Here is a 12759-nt window from a genome sequence, read left to right as displayed (position 1 = left end):
TCAGGTTTTCTCTGGTTTGTGTTTTTTAAGCAGTAGTCTGCTGGACCCAAAGAAGCAAGTCCAGGCTGGTACTCTCTCTTTCTGACTTCTGTCCTGTAAGACCCTGTGTTTAATTTTACCTTTTGTGCCAAGGGGTGTTTATGGGGATTGTTGAACGTATTGAGAATAGCATCATTAAGTTGGGATGATCTGTTGGGTTTTCAGAGAGGTTAAATTATTTGGTATTCTGTTTTCTGTTGTTTGAATTTCATTCAGTAATCTTGTAAATAAATCCTGTTTGTTTGAAACTAAATGGTTTGACCAGCTGATTCTCTCCTGGAATATCCACTTTACACCTGCTTAAAACAACCAGCAAAGTGAGGATCTGGGCTACCTTCTTGAAATGTTTTGAGGGGTCTGACCTGGACCATAACACTTTGAAGAAATATATCCTGTGCCTCAGAATTGTTTGAAAATTTGTTGGTTGTTGGGGTTGTTTGCACTTGCCTTCTCAGCATAGGTTGTACTGAGGATTGGAATGTCATCTCCCTTGGTGATACATGAAAATGTAAAATGAATGCAAAAGCCTTGCTTTTTTACTTGGCATCTAATATGGTCATTTATTTCTTGGTGCATACTGTATGCTCCACAAGTTTGTTTGAGCATAAATAGTGAGTGATGTTGTGACATAGGTCACTTCCCACTTAGTATACCTGTCTCTCAACTCCACAAAAGTAAGACATACTGTGATACATTGTCAGACACCATCTGATCCAGGACATGACATAATTCAAAATCTCATTCATTACATTATCAATGGTTGTGTTTGTTCTGTTGCTAAGTAATTGATCAATTGCAAGTTCAGAGGAGCAATTGACAAAAAAATGTAATTTTCCCATGCACTGTGAATTGACATGTTTCTGCTTTTGTGTAGGGCATGGATGGAACTTTGTGCAGACATTAAGGCTCCCTCTGCTGCTGGGATTGCTGTGTTTGGTATACCTTACATACATTCACAAGCCTTTGAAAATCTTGATTCATCCCTGTCTAATACACTGATTCATATGCTATTCTTGTGTATTCACTACCCACATATCCCTGTGTAATATAACACAGAGTAACATAGACATGATTTCTTGACACAATGTGTTTGGAATTAGGACTTGTTTGCAGTTTAATATGACTTGTGATGATACACCAAGTTTGTCTCTGTATGGTGAAAATAAGTGAATCTTCTCAGATGCTTATTGAATACCATATAATTCATATAATGAATTTTTGCAACTCCTGTTGTTGTTTATCTGGGGCAGTTAGTGAATTTAACTGTTCACATTGCCTTTGGCCAAGGGGTAATAACTCAACATTGGGAACACTTTCAACTTCATAGGTGTAAAGCAAGAGGGATTTCCTGGTTTTCATGTGGGTTGAACAATCTGCTCAGCACCTGAAGTGCAATCCTCCTATTATCTAGCTTATGTCCCACTTCAAATTAATATTCTTGGACATCATTAACTGACTCAACTCCATCATGTGTGGTGTGTTCTATCACAATAGGTGTGTTTTAAATTGCACAACTTGTAGCTACTGTGATCTGTACATACTGTTACTCCTGTTATTGCTGGCCTATTGGTAACAATCAGATAAAACATTTCAGCAAGCCATGTGAGCTTGCTTATTGAAACTTCAGTTTGAATTTGTCACTTCAGAGAATTAGTGATCCCTTGTATATGATATGATCTCCCATTGGTTGTATCATGGAATGCCACTTACTGAAGTAATATCTTTCAGGGTGCCTCATGGTAGTACGTTGGCACTTCTTCTTGTGTCTGGTATTGTGCCTTTTTTAGGGCATGTAAGATGAATGGCTGTAAAGACTTCTGATTACCTTATATCACCAATAGTATGTAACGCTAACAATATGGAAAGTTGGTCAAATTCTGAAATTTGCTTTTTGGTTTGTTAACTCTGAACCTCATTCATGTATCTTCTTAACACCTTACTTACTGGCACATTGTGGTGTTATATCACCTCTTTGGACACCTGTGCTTTGTTCTGGTTTAGACTTTGGAACCGGATTGCCGTTACATGTCTTTGTGACACATGCTTTATCGGTATCAAGAAAAGATGATTTGGAGATGCCGGTGTTGGATTGGGGTGTACAAAGTTAAAAATGACACAACACCAGGTTATAGTCTAACAGGTCTAATTGGAAGCACACGAGCTTTCGGAGCGACGCTCCTTCATCAGGTGATTGTCGCTCCGAAAGCTAGTGCTTCCAATTAAACCTGTTAGACTATAACCTGATGTTGTGTGATTTTTAAGAAAAGATGGACAGCTTTGAATTGGTGTGGCAAATGATTCCTGTTGCGGATTACTGGCTTACACTTCTCTATTTCAGTTCAAAAGTGGACTGCAGTTTTACTAATTTTTCATTTCGGCATTTTTTTCAGTTTCTTTATATTGGAGTAGCAGAAAGCATTAGGGGCTGTCAAACAATACAGGAGGATATAGAATAACTGGAGAGTTGGGTAGAAAAGTGGCAGGTGGTTTTCAATCCAGACAAATGTGAGGTGATGCATTTAGGCAAGACTAATTCGAGAGCGAATTATACAATGAACGGAAGAGCCTTGAGAAAAGTTGATGGGCAGAGAGATCTGGGGGTGCAGGTCCATTGTACCCTGAAGGTTGATGCACAGTTGGATAGAGTGGTCAAGAAGGCATATAATGTGCTTGGACGGGGTATTGAGTATAAGAGCTGGCAAGTCATGTTAAAATTGTACAAGACATTGGTTCGGCCGCATTTAGAATACTGTGTACAGATCTGGTCGCCACATTACCAAAAGGATGTGGACGCTTTGGAGAGGGTGCAGAGAAGGTTTACGAGGATGTTGCCTGGTATGGAAGGTGCTCGTTATGAAGAGAGGTTGAGTAGGTTAGATTTATTTTCATTAGAAAAAAGGAGATTGAGGGGGGACCTGATTGAGGTTTACAAAATCATGAAGGATATAGACAAGGTGGATAGAGACAAGCTTTTTCCCAGGGTGAAGGATTCAATAACGAGAGATCACACTTTCAAGGTGAGAGGTGGTAAGTTTAAGGGAGATACACGCAGCAAATACTTCACTCAGAGGGTGGTGGGTGTTTGGAATGCATTGCCTGCAGAGGTGGTAGAGACAGGCACAGTAGATTCATTTAAGATGCGTCTGGAGAAATGCTTGAATAGGTGGGGAACAGAGGGATACAGATGCTTAGGAATTGACCGACACGTTTAGACAGTACATTTGGTTTGGCTCAGGCTTGGAGGGCTGAAGGGGTTGTTCCTGGGCTGTAAATTTTCTTTGTTCTTTGTTCTATATTGTAAATGCTTATATTCCAATCAAAAGAAATGAGTTCTGCCTTCTGAAATAAAAATGAACCGTGGATGTTGTAAATCAGAAACAAAAAATAGAAGTTGTTTCTGATTTCTGAGAAAGGGTCACATGACCCTGAATATTAACTCTGATTTCTCTGCACCGATACTGCCAAACGTGCTGAGCTTTTCCAGCAATTTCTATTTTAGTTCTGTCTCCTTGCTGGTCACTGCCCAGTCTAAGATTTATACAGCTGTCTGTATGCAGAGAAATGGATGCTGCTGATGTCCAGTTCAATGTCAATTAGTTTGCCAATTATCTGCAACCTAGATCTCAGTTTTTATCTTTAGTAGAAGACCACTGCTGTTCAGCATGATCTGCCATTGCCTCCAGCAGCATATTCTATCTGATGTAGCAAAGCTTATGTTATCCCTCCTAACATAAGAAATTAAATGTTGATATTGAAGTACTGAAAAATCAAACACACATTTATTACAAGCAGCTATTATATGCAAACATTACCTTGCTCAGAAAGCTAAGTGTCCGATTGATATTAAGTTATTAGCATACTTTTTTGGGGGTGCAGTACTTTAAGGGATGCAAGTTAGCTTGAAATCTGACCTCTTTGTATCTTCAGGTCATAAGCCACAATGCCATGATGATGTCATGAACATGGTTCTTCAGGATAATACTGACATACTGCTATCACTTAAAGCTTGCTGACATACTGACCATGTGATAGAGCACAACAGCCAACAGCAGGACAGAGTTTCAATGGGGAATCCTAGATGAAATAGTTACTACACTTTGCCATTTAGTTGCTGAATGATCTCCTGTCTGGGTCTTTAATTTAATGTGGTTTTGTTTTTGGTCTGTCACAAATCAGTTGCAATATATGGAATATGACAGTGATACAATTCAATAATCCACAATCTTCCCCTTCTAAGAGCAACATTCCTGCTTCACTATGTTGTTGAGGATATTGTCCCTCCTCAATGTTATTCCAAAAGTCTGAGTTTTCTCAAATTTTAACCATAAATTGCCATGACAGATAATTTCAATGCTCATTGTCCTTATTGTATATGTCATTGTAGTTAGTTTCAGGAACTCCAGGAACCAGTGTGGCTACAGTGAGTTCCAGCTGCTTGGTGGGCTTCCAGCCAACTGGCAACTACTGACATAAAGAGGCTTTTGTAAGATCTATCTGGTTGATTGACAATTTATTTTCACTGTAAGAATTTATAGCTGTGTAGGTGGACCCTGGGTAAAGCAAGCTAGGAGAGCCCAACCAGAAAAGGGTCTGTTGATGTTAGGGATCAGAAACACCACAGGGTCCCATCTTTACACAGTAAACACTGTTATTGTCGGTGCTGAATAAACAATGACATATCAGTAAATATACTGGGCTGGAGTTTCTTGGAGACTGGCTGGATTAACAAAGATGTTTGACTAGATTGGAATAATAAAAGATCCTAAATTGCAATTGAAAATTAAAATGTTTGCATTCAGAAGGAAAGCCACAAATTGTGTTTAATTACTACCAAGTTATACTTGGTAAGATGTCCCTTTAAATAACCCTTTAAGGTTTTCTCTTTAATTTCTCCCATCTCCAGCTTAGCGATTTTGTCCATTCTTATAAAGTATTCAGGGGCATTCATATAAATGAGAGCTGGCATATTAAATTAGGTTGTGTAAGGTCTGCAGACAAGGCCTAGTAATGGAGTCCTGTGGTGTATTGGGTTTACCTTCTTTTTTCCAAATTTGACACATTGTAAACATGTGTGGATTAAATTTTTCCCAAACGTTGTCTCTGTCAATTTGGGGAGATTCAAGGAAGGTTTTTCTCTGTGAGCCCCAATGGGTTTTCTCGTGCAATTTTATGCTGGTCATCCCATTACTAACACATCGTGCCACTCACACTATTGTACAATCAGCAGCAGCAGCAGACATGATAAGGACCTACTGCTGGATCTTCCGGGTTTCTCATTGCTGGCACCATATTTAAAAGTAGGTTGTGCACTCGGTCAAATACTCCAAGTCACACATTGCCTTTCGAAGTTCCAGTTCAACAGAGGAGATGACAACATCTCACCGTGCCAGCCTGGTTCAAATTCCCACCTGAGTCAGTTTATTTTCGCTGTGCAGAGAAATGTGCATCAATTCAACAAGACAGCTACTATTTATAATCCATATAAATGATCTGCAAGTGTGGACAGAGTGTAACATAACAATGTTCACAGATAATACTAAAATAGGTGGGAAAGCAGGCACGGTGGCTCAGTGGTTAGCACTGTTGCCTCACAGCACCAGGTCCTGGGTTCGATTCCAACCTCGGGTGACTGTTTGTGTGGAGTTTGCACATTCTCCCCGTGTCTGCGTGGGTTTCCTCCGGGTGCTCCGGTTTCCTCCCACAGTCCAAAGATATGCAGGTAAGGTGAATTGGCCATGCTTAAATTGTCAGTTAGGTGCATTAGTCAGAGGGAAAAGGGTGGGTTACACTTTGGAAGGTTAGTGTGGACCTGTTGGGCTGAAGGGCCTGTTTCCACACTGTAGGGAATGTAATCTAATCAATGGTAAAGAGTTTACAGATGGATATTGATGGGCTAGAATCTGGCAGGTGGAATTTAATGTGGCTAAGTGTGAGGTTGTCCATTTTGGCTGGAAAAATAAAAGGGCAAATAATTACTTTGATGGGAAACAGATTCAAGGTGCATCAGTGCAGATGGATTTGGGCATTTCTGAGCATGAATCGCAGAAAGTAGGTATGCAGGTGCAACATATAATTTAAAAAATCAAATGAAATCCTGGCATTTATTGTAAAGTACTGGATTATAAAAGTAAAAAAAAGTGCTGTTACAATTATGTAAAGTGTTGGAGTAACCACATCTAGAATATTGTTTCCAGTTTTGGTCTCTTTGCTGGAGGAAAATTGTGATAGCATTGGAGGCAGTTCAGAGGAAATTCACAGGATTGATTCCAGGGCTGCCTTATGAAGAGCGGTTGAATAACTTGGACTTGGACTCACTGCAGCTCATTAGAAGTGGTGGGGGAGGGGGGGAGCGGGATCTGATTGAGGTATATTAAATGCTCCAGTGGATTGATAAAGTGGATGTTGAACAGATGTTCTTCCTGTGGGACACCGTCAAACAAGACAGTATTGATATACACTGAGAGGAGGTAGGTTCAAAACTGAGATAAGGAGAAACTACTTCTCTCAGAGCATTGTGAATCTGTGGAACCCACTATCTCAGAGTGCAGCGGAAGCAGAATCAATCAACGGATTCAAGAAAGAAATTGATACATTTCTGATGAAACGCTGGGTAAGGGGGCTATGGGGAGCAGGCAGGAAAGTCGAACTGAGACCAGGATGAGATCAGCCATGATCTTGTTAAATGTTGGAGTGGACTCAAACAGGTGAATTGACTATTCCTGCTCCGATTTCTTATCTTCCTATGTTCTTAATGACCTTCTGCATTTCACAAGAGTATGTTATGGACCAGGCCAAATTCCCTCAAAACATTTTAAGAAGGTAGCCCAGACCTAAGATTTTTAGTTGTTTTAAGCAGGTGCAAAGATGCAATTGGTAAAACCGTCAGTTTTAAGCAAAACAGAATTTAATTACAGACAACCGAATGAAACACAAGCCAAATAAACAGATTTAGAGTAATAACTATTTGAAAACCTGACTAACGTGATATTCCCCACAATTTAGCAAATTGCTGTTCTGATTTCCTGCAGCATCCCACAAACACACTCCATGTTGAAAAGGTAAATTCAAACAGAGGTTCTTACAGGAGAGAGAGAGCACGGTGGCACAGTGGTTAGCACTGCTGTCTCACAGCGCCTGAGACCTGGGTTCAATTCCTGACTCAGGCGACTGACTGTGTGGAGTTTGCACGTTCTCCCTGTGTCTGCGTGGGTTTCCTCCAGGTGCTCCGGTTTCCTCCCACAGTTCAAAGATGTGCGGGTCAGGTGAATTGGCCATGCTAAATTGCCCGTAGTGTTAGGTAAGGGGTATGGGTGGGTTGCGCTTCGGCGGGTCGGTGTGGACTTGTTGGGCCGAAGGGCCTGTTTCCACACTGTAAGTAATCTAATCTAATAAAGATTGCAGAGAGGATCACCCATTGATCATTGATGGAAACATGGAGACCTTTTTTGTCCAGCAGCTTCTCGGGGTCTCCAAAATCCCTGAACTGGAAGAACTGGCCACTCCCCTTTGACTGTACAAATGCTTTCTAAAAAAAACTGCAAAAATCCCTTTTCCCCGATTGTTGCCCTAAGCAGTATCTGTTTGCCATCATCAAAGTGGCCTATCCTATACAAATCAAAACCTCTGCCTTTTACAACCCCTTTTTTAAAAAAAACCCAAAGACAACATAAACTTCTTAAAGGAGCAATATCGTCACAAGTAAATGCCACCATATCTTTGCTACCTAACACTCACTCTAACCTTTTTCTCCCTTTCCACTCAGGCTCATATGCTACATTTTCACTATTACATGCAGCATGTTCCCTCAGTCACTCTCACTGACTCCAGTGCCCCATAACTATTAACCTTGCATGCCCTTTATACTTCTTACTGACTCACCTGGGACACCCCACCACCTTTCCACCACCTGCACCAATACAATTAGTAATGCCAGCCGCTTTCATCTCATTCAATTCCTGCACTTGTCTCAATGATGTGGTGTTGCTCAGACTTCCATCTCCTTGCAAATGATAAGGAATCAATGTCAAGTGCTATGATGCTGTCCAGTTTTCACCACTGCATAAGCTTCCAGCCCTGTTTCACAACTCATTCTCTCATTTGTCTTCTGTAAGCATCAGTGTCATACACACAGCCTCCACGCTGAGGACAGGCCCTCTAATGAATACCCACCCTGCCACCTCAGGGGAAGGAGACACAGAGCCCTTCAAGGAAGCACCAGCAATGCTGTCTTCTACACCCTCCATCAGCTTAGTTACTGTCACCTCAGTGGATACATTAGCCAAATCTGTCTCAGGAGCCCTTCCTGGTGAGTATGTCTTCATAGCTGACCAAGGAAGAAATGCCCCAGTTAACTGGCACTCAGAGGATTGCAGGAAACCAAGTTCCTGCTCATGCACAGGCAAGTGGAGAATCCTGTGGGATTGGCCATTAATAAGTTTGCCAAAATGCACAGACAAAGGGGCAGCAAACAGTTTTGTCAGACACACTCAGGAATTTGGATTAAAAGTTGGAGGAGTCCACCAACATCATCTGTAACGTGCTGATTCTTGTTGTCTCTATGGAAAGGTTGGTGGCCACAATGGGTGGGCTCAGTCCAATACACTTAGTGTCCGCTGGATACACGTGCAAACTTCCACTCCATCAGTTGGCACCAACTGCAAGATGGCAGGGTACCTTGACCTCAATCCAGGTGCCTCTTTTTCACAAGGTGCCAGTAGGTACCCAATGGTGAAAGAATTATGTACAGGTCTCCCAGAAAATTCTTTTAAGGGCTGAATCCAAGTCCCCAGCTTCTCCACCTCCACCCAGCCTGTGGCCTTCATCCTGTGAAGCGTACACCTGTATCTGGCCAGGACACTCTCAGCATCCCTGGATCCTCTACCCACTAATGTTCCCAGGGTCATCCAAACAAAACTCCAAGACCAGGCCCCTAGCAGTGGACCCTGGTACTCCTTTTAGATGTAATGAGAGAGAAAAGATAAAGAAAACCTTCTGAGGCACAAAGATGGCATGAGTGATACTTCAATGTAAGTACAATCTCATATTTGTAAATATATGTTCATATATTTGACTGCTGTTTGACTAATTGTCATTTTAGCTGCAGTGAAAGTAGAGAGGCTAGTCATCCTTAGTGCCACTCAATGTTCCAACCCTGTCTGAAGGATCGCTAACTTTTCCATACTGTCCACACTGTCATGGAAATTTGTCCATACTGACCTGCAGGATGGTGAAGGTAATGCTCTTTATGATAAATATCTACATTTTCCTCCTTTGGATAATGTTGTAGTTCTCACAGCTCATCATCATCAACATTATCTCCCTCATACATGCAAGGGTTTAGTGTTACCCTCCGTACTGTCTGAATCCCCCACCTGAGCAAGTATGAGAACCTTGTGTTCAGAAGATATTTTATGACCAGCATTTGCCTCATAGAGTTGTAGTGATCTACAGAACTGAAAAAGGCCTTTCAGTCCAAAAACAGCCACACACCCTGAGTTCCAGACATACACCTTAGTAATGCCAAACATTGTTAGTAATGCCCAATATTCCTGATGAAGAGCTGATGCCTGAAATGTCAATTTTTTTGCTCCTCAGTTGCTGCCTGACCATCTGTGCTTTTCCAATAACACACTTTCGACTCTGATCTCTAGTATCTGTAGGCCCCACATTCTCCAAACATTGTTCTGCACTGTTCTTCCTTCAAAGTGGTGACCATCGAAGACTGCCCCTCCTGCAATAACCTGCGTGGCCTCCCATCGAGTACTGCTTCCATCCCTTAGATTTGAGTAACTCCCCTTCTAAATCATTTGCCCCTCTGCCCTCTAATCCCTATAATAGATTCCCCCCCCTCCCCATACCCCATCAATACTTTCCACCACCATCAGACCCCAACTGACTTGAAACAATAAGTAACTGACCCAACTTGTCACTGATCACTGTGCTGATTGCCTGACTGATGTTCTGCTAATCCCCAGACTGGTTGCACTGGACCTTCTGGACCTTGAGGCCCACTCTTTGGACTGCAATGATAGGGAACCCTTGACCCCGAAAGCTCTAAATGACCGACTGATCATGACCAGTCCAAGGGACTGAAATTGGATGATACCTTTGACTTACAGGGCTGGTAGTCCCTGGCAGGTAGCAGTCCTCCTTGACTTTCCTGGCAACTTCTTCCTTAGACTTTGAAATCTGGCCATTTGACTGAAGCACATTCTGTAAGGTTACCATGAAAGTTGCTGGCACATGCTGCAGATGTGACATTGATGCAGCATGATGCAATAACACATTCACCACTTTCACTGATTATTATTGGCAAATGTGACAAGCTGCCTGGCGCTGTGACTGTGCAAAGGCAAGGCAAGACAGGACGACAGTATGTCTTTATATCTCATTGATGCAGAAATACACATTAGGGCAAGGCAGAGGTACTGTGAGCATCCAAGCAGGTTCAAAGTGAGTGAGGGCTAAGAATGCAAGCTAAACGGCCAGAGATACACCCTATTCACCTGATATACAAGACTGGTACCTGTCCCTGTGCGCTAAGGTACCTGTCAGTATCCTTCCAATGAAAGGTCTCATTGACTCCAAAGCACAATACTAAAGTGGTAAAGTAAAAGTAAGTTGAAAATGTGGTGAGGCTGGTTTTTGACTGATGGGAGATTCAACTGTGAAATTTTATTCTACCTCCTAAACCTGTTTGCTCAAAACCAGACCTTTAAAAAAATCTTGATGTCAAGAATCTGATTTTTAAATGCTCACAGTGAGTGTTTAAATTCCTCCTCTAGTCATTGCCACATCAGGCAGAGCCTGGGAATATTTACCATTATCTTAATGGAGTTTCAAATATTTCATAACTCAGAGAGAAAGCATTTTGCATTTTCTGTTACAGTGCCATAGATGTGCCATGGTGTAGTGGCAGTGCACGAGAACCACTTGTTTTAAAAGCCCCGGACAGGTCAAGAAAGATTATGCCTTTATAGTTTGTCTCCTGGCCACTTCACGATGTTTTCTCAATCCAGAAGTGCTGTTTCACACAATTGCTTCCTTCAACCTGCGCAATTATTGTTCTTCTCAAAACAAATCAGCACTCTAATTTCTCCAATTATCATTCCATTTTAATTTTTTTTTCCTTACTTTGATGAACATTACTGCTAATCAGTTCTCCATTTATTAAACTCTTCAGGCAATTTCCTCTTTTCCTACTTCTCTTCCACACCAGGTCACCATGGTTAATGTCCGTTACAATATGCTGTGTGACCTCAATAACAACATGCTCTTCATACTCAAACTCCCAGGGCCCACAATTCAATTCTCCTGCTACTTCTTCATGTTTGAATTCATATCTGCTCCATCTCCTAAAACACTTCCATTTCTCAGCTAAATAATCAGTTCAAAAGTTTCACCCTTGGTCTCCTCCTATTCATTGCTTGCCTATTACTTCCTTATCTGTCGTTCTATAGTCAACTTACTCTCTGTCTCCACTTTTGACTTCACAATTTATACTTTACTGAGTGCCTGCCTCTTATAGAGATAGGAGGAAGTGAGGACTGCAGATGATGGAGATCAGAGTCATGATGAAGGGCTTTTGCCCGAAATGTCAATTCTCCTGCTCCTCCGATGCTTCCTGACCTGTCTAAGAAACTGTAATGAGTTAGATTTTGATCTGGCTCTCTATTTGGCGAATGGAGGCCACAGCATTGGAGGAGTTTGGTTGCTTGTGATATTTCGTGCAAGATGTTGGCTCTGGTCATGTCTCCCCAGCAGCACACCCAAGTGAAACAATCAATGTTGAAATAGTTCTCATATTTTAACTCTTTAAAGTTCAAATATTATAACACATTACTCCCAAAGTACAAAGGGATCTGGGAGTGCTAGTCGAGGATTCTCTAAAGGTAAACATGCAGGTTGAGTCTGTGATTAAGAAAGCGAATGCAATGTTGTCTCTTATCTCAAGAGGGTTGGAATATAAAAACAGAGATGTGCTATTGAGACTTTATAAAGCTCTGGTTAGGCCCCATTTGGAGTACTGTGTCCAGTTTTGGTCCCCACACCTCAGGAAGGACATACTGGCACTGGAGCGTGTCCAGCGGAAATTCACACGGATGATCCCTGGAATGGCAGGTCTAACATATGAGGAACAGCTGAGGATCCTGGGATTGTATTCGTTGGAGTTTAGAAGATTGAGGGGAGACTTAATAGAGACGTACAAGATAATACATGGCTTGGAAAGGGTGGACGCTAGGAAATTATTTCCGTTAGGCGAGGAGACTAGGACCCGTGGACACAGCCTTAGAATTAGAGGGGGTCAATTCAGAACAGAAATGCGGAGACATTTCTTCAGCCAGAGAGTGGTGGGCCTGTGGAATTCATTGCCACGGAGTGCAGTGGAGGCTGGGACACTAAATGTCTTCAAGGCCGAGATTGATAGATTTTTGTTGTCTCGAGGAATTAAGGGCTACGGGGAGAACGCTGGTAAGTGGAGTTGAAATGCCCATCAGCCATGATTGAATGGCGGAGTGGACTCGATGGGCCGATTGGCCTTACTTCCACTCCTATGTCTTATGGTCTTATGGTCTTATGGTCCCAGGGAGACAATCTGCTGTATCTCTAACTTACTTCCCTTCTTTCTGGTAAATGTATTTTTCTTACTGTTACACTATTTTCCACTGTCTGCTGAACAGAATAAACTGTCAGGGCAGAGAATGCCCTTCATAAAAACCA

This window comes from Hemiscyllium ocellatum, chromosome 11 (genome assembly GCF_020745735.1).
Source record: "Hemiscyllium ocellatum isolate sHemOce1 chromosome 11, sHemOce1.pat.X.cur, whole genome shotgun sequence".
Taxonomy (NCBI): domain Eukaryota; kingdom Metazoa; phylum Chordata; class Chondrichthyes; order Orectolobiformes; family Hemiscylliidae; genus Hemiscyllium; species Hemiscyllium ocellatum.
This window is presented reverse-complemented; position numbering follows the sequence as displayed.